Raw genomic sequence first — 5,227 nt, 5'->3', positions numbered from 1 at the left:
GGTTGTCATTAATTACCAAAACCACACATAGGGGCAATATACCCTTACACATAATATCAAGATCAAATACAAAGATAGAAATCATTGTGCAAAATACTTAGATTGAAATCACAATATTCTTACAATAATGGTCGCCAATTCTCAAGGCGATCTCTATTACAATGGTGATGGCTATGGCTATGAAGGAGATGGGAGATGGAATGGATGAACTATGGTGATGGATCTCCTTCGGTGTGGTGCATATGGATCTGGTGGATGGAAGCTCTGTTTTAGCGACAAATGGCTCTCTTTTCAGCGCCGGTCCCTTCACGACTTTTATAGGGTTTGACTTCGGGAACGCAGCCGCAGGTGGTACAGGCGGACGGTATGGGCAGGTCTTGCCCGTACCGATGCCCGTTAAAGCTCCAGGAACCGCCTTTCCGAGTGTAGTCAACTTTTCCATGCTGCTGACGTGATTTTCTTCAGTAATTGCAGGTCCATTTGCCATTATGACGTGATTTCCTACACAACATCCAAAAATAGAAGATATTGCATATGTTTGCATTGATTATACATTAGTGGCAAGTTGAGAGGTAAACTTAGTCAATTTCTTGACTTAGCTAAGGGTTTAAACGCGAGAAAATATGGTTTCATAGCCATCAACAAGGTTCCGGCCGGGAAGCGTCTTGGCTTGGTGGAAACGATTGCGCCGCTGGTCCTGCCGCGGGCCCCGATCAAGGAGCGGCTGGGCTCGCGCGTCCCTCTGGTGGGGGTGCAGGTGGCGCCCACTTCTGTCAGGCCGGTGATTAACTCCTACGAGCCGGTCGGCGAAAAGACCTCGTACGAGTGTGGCCTGGGCAGGGAGCTTGAGCTACGTGTGGTCTCGCCGCTCCGGAGTGATGTGGTGGCTTGGGGGGAGACCCTCCTCGACCACCCTTTGAGGAGGAACTGGAGTTGCAGGAGGCGGCGCTTGCTTCTGCGACTCACCGATCACCTCTGGCCCATGTGCGTCTGACGCGGAGATCGTGGCGGAGTTCATGGCGGCGCGCACCGCCCGCAAAAGGTGCATCATTTACAGGACGCTGGAGGTCGACAATGCTGAACATGCGTTGCGCTGGGGCGTGGTGGCTTTTGTCTCTAGGATGGCACTCTGTGACCAGTGAGGCGGCGACGGCTGTCCTGGCCATTTCTAAGCGGTCGCGGCCATTTCTCGGTCCATCGCTTCTGGCCGGCGGAATTTCTCCTGGTCTTCGACTCGAGGGCTAACCGAGACACGCAGCTGGCGGAGAATCCCTTGGACGCCCACGATTTCTCTCTTCGTTTTGGTTTGTGGAATAGGCAGCGGCTAGCGACAAGGCATGTCTTCCGCTTCCGCGTGCACCTTGAGGTGGTCGGCATCCCGCCGGTGGCCTGAAGTTTGGCCATGACCAAGTGCATTTTGGGCTCTTCCGCGTGGGTGGAACACTTGGGCTCGGAGACGGCAAGCCATGCCAACATGGGCAGCTTCATGATCACGACCTGGATGGACAATCCGGCGTCCATCCCGCTGTCGAAGGAGCTCTGGCTCGCTGAGCCCCTACTCTTCAACGAGGACGACGATGACTTGCTCCTCCCGCTCAAAGCTCTCATCCCGGAGGAGGTGGCCCTTCTCGATTACGAGGCGGCCGTGCACATCATGCATGTCGAGGACCTAACGGTTCGCTCCCCCTCTCCCGCCGGTGGTCGTGGAAGAGATCAGGATGCCGGCGGCACCGAGGGTGCTGGCTCTGGAGGTGGCGGTGCGGGTGCAGATCCGCGCGGCCCACTTGGTCCTACCCGTGGTGCTGGGGTTGATCCTGGTCGCGAGACACCTTCCCACCAGTGGCGCGGTGGCGCTGGTTCCGGCCACCACTGTGGCGCCGTGGGGCCCCACTGCCGGTGTCATGGTGGGGTCAGTGGGGCAGCCCGCTGCTACCGTCTAAGCGAAGGACTGGGTCCGGTCAGTGGTGGAGATGGAAAAGGGTGGGAGGATGACGTTGACCACCTTCTCTCTCTAGCGGAAAGTGGTCAAAAGCTGCCGATGGCCGCCACGGCTCCTCTGGCATCGAGTGGGCTGCCTGCCGGTGGCAACATCGGCTTGTCCCTGACATCGACATCTTTTGACCTAGGGCAGCAGGAAGAAGAAATTGCATCGGATTCATCGTGGAATTTTCCACTCCGGAGCGTGTGTGTGAATCGAGGAGGGTGAGATGCGTTAGGCTGCTGGGGCACCCTAGACGCAAACGGATGCGTGGTCGATTTCGATCACCCAGACCGATGAAAATGGACGCATGCATCCAATTTACGTCGGCCCATTGGAGATGGCCTTAGGTTAATTTAGGAACTAGAGTTGGCTGGCCATGAGATACTAGATGTGTATCTGGGTATTGATAACGTTGCTTAGTACTGCCCCCGGCCATTGAGAACGTATCAACCCTAGCTCGTTGTATACCCCTCCCGCACTCATACAATTTGAGCTATTTTGCAAATTATGAAATAACTTTACTACACTAATATTGCATCAATATGTTAGTGAAAAAATTTTAGAGCTAATTTGATATATGAAAATTGAGAAACAAAAATGAAAATGTTCTGTATGATGAGATTTTCAGATTTGGGATGTACACTGGGGCATGGAGTATCCTGCCTGGCCTCGCAAACCCTAACACCCAGCCTCGCGAGCCATCGCCATGGCTGCCACCCTCCCCAGCTGGATGATGCTAGAGCGCTACGTTTTCCGGAGGGACGACCCAGAGTCCTTCCCCGGCGACGAGGCGGCGCCCTTCACGGCCTCCTCCTGCACCTCCCAGGGCGACCCTTTCCGCGTCGCCTTCCTCATCGCCGCGCCGCCGGCCATCTCCCGCCTCTACGTGCAGTGACCGGGCCCGGGCGGCCTCGACCTCGTGGCGGCCCATCGTGACCTCGTCCTCCTCAGGCTCCCGCATCTGCAGCAGGACTACTTCATCTGCAGACTGCAGAGCGTCCTCCTCGCTGCTGCTCAAACGGATCCCCATGTGTACGGAACCAGTATTGGTACGTGTGAAGAAGAACGGGAAGGAGTTGCAGAACCAGTATTGGACCTATTGGTACATAACAAGTGGGATGTTATGCAGAACCTACAGATCCACTATCGTGAGGAGGAATTGCTGGATTTGCTATACTGGAAAACTGACACGGTGAGTCGGTGACACCGGTGGAAAAAGGGCCTTTGGTCGCGGTTCGCAACTGCCATTAGTCGTGGTTGCGCAACCGCGACCAAATTAGCGCGACTAAAGGTCCCCCCTTTTAGTCGCGGTTGCTTACGAACCGTGACTAAAGGCCCGTCCACGTGGGCGCCAGGCAACCGTCGGGGCGGAGAACCTTTAGTCGCGGTTCTTCTGGCCAACCGCGACTAAAGGCCGCCGTAGGTTTAGGGTTTTAGGCCCCCCTTAAACCTGCCCCCCCCCCCTAAACATGTTTTCTGTTTAATTTGTATATTGTTTTATTTCTTTTGTGCTTTATTGTAATTTTGAAGGAGTTTCACATATTCTACGGTACTACATATATACATGCATATGAATGTACAATTTCAAACAAATTTGAAATTAGAACCAAAAAGAATTCAAGAGGAATATACAATATATATTCAATATCATCGGATGACCATATACAAGTTTGAACAAGTTTCCATACATAATTTAATGCATGTATAGTTCTACGTCCTCGTAATGGTGTTCTCCTTTAGGATCGAGGACTTCCCTCCTGAATCATCCAGCTAGTTCCTCTTGAAGTGGTCGGAAGCGAGCTTCTGGACTAAGCATCATCCGGAGGTTATTCCTCTGAGCATTGAGATCACTCGGAACGCGCTCAGAGGTGTATCTCCGGATCATCTCACAGACATAGTATCCACACAGATTGGTTCCCGGTGGCTGAATATCGCTACCATTCTTAGCCTTTGACCGCATGAAATTTAGCTCTTTTTTGAATTGACCGACCTTTGTATCTGAGAACCGTCTCCAAACCCTACGAGGCAAAGAAAATTAAATGAACAAGAGAGTTATTAGTTAATTACTTGAAGCTTAATTAGGAAAATGAACGAAATAGGCCGATCGATATAGAGCGCAAATGAATGAAAACAATTACTTTTGAATCATTTGTCTCATGTCGGCCCACTCCGCCTTATCCATATTCAGAGAGTCGTGGACGAGACATTCTGATTTGTCAACTTTAATTACTAGCAGAATCCAGTGGAACCTGCGGACACGATACATGCACAGTACATCATGCATAACTCATCGATTAGCCGGCCACATACCATGCATGGAGTAAACAAAAGAGAATGTGCTCAAGACATAAACACTCACCCAAAATGGTAAGGAAATAGAATATCACTTTTGAGTTCCTGCTTTTCAAGAAACCGCCACAGGTCTTCCTCCATGTCGGCGGGGTGATGCTGTAACGTATATCCATTAACGATGTGTGGGTCAATGAACCCAACATCATGGATGTTCCTTACTCTGCATTCCTTAATCTTCAATCTGCATATATAATAGCGGACACAACAATATAGTTAGGACATATATATATATATATATATATATATATATATATATATATATATATATATATATATATATATATATAGTGCAGGCAATATGAACGAGATGGGGTAGAAATAAATCACTTACAGAACGTAGCAACTGATGATAGATTTGTCGAGCTCGCGCAGATTGAAAAGCTGGAACAATTCACTCAGATGAATTTGTACAGAGTAATGTTTGAAGTGATGCTCATATCCAACTTCCGCATAAATATAATCTTTGGCGTTTTTATGTTTTATGTAACCCTTGTACCAGTTCAGCAGACCTTTCATTTGTGGAGGTAGATCCTCTTCCTGCGCAGGCTCGACGAGAGGCCCATTCTTCACATATGAAAGTACTACCTCCTTCACTGGCGCCTCATCAAGGCCTAACAGTTCACAAAGAGTAATACCTAAGTTGGCCGCTTGTTCTCTGGCACTCGTTACAGTCAATCCCTGTGCTGCCGCAGCTTCTATGATATCGGGGGCATCCGGACCGGCGGCTGTCACTATAAGCGGGGCAATCGATTGTTTACTTTGTTCCCCGAGCTGGGCAACTCGTTTCCCGCTTTGTGCACTTTGTAATTCCGCTTTCTCGGCCTCCTCTTTCTTGTTCTTGAACATACGTGCCTGATTCTTTAGTTCACGTGCATAGTCGTCAGGCAGATTCTT

This window comes from Lolium perenne, chromosome 7 (genome assembly GCF_019359855.2).
Source record: "Lolium perenne isolate Kyuss_39 chromosome 7, Kyuss_2.0, whole genome shotgun sequence".
Lineage (NCBI taxonomy): Eukaryota > Viridiplantae > Streptophyta > Magnoliopsida > Poales > Poaceae > Lolium > Lolium perenne.
Note: the sequence above shows the minus strand (reverse complement) of the source record.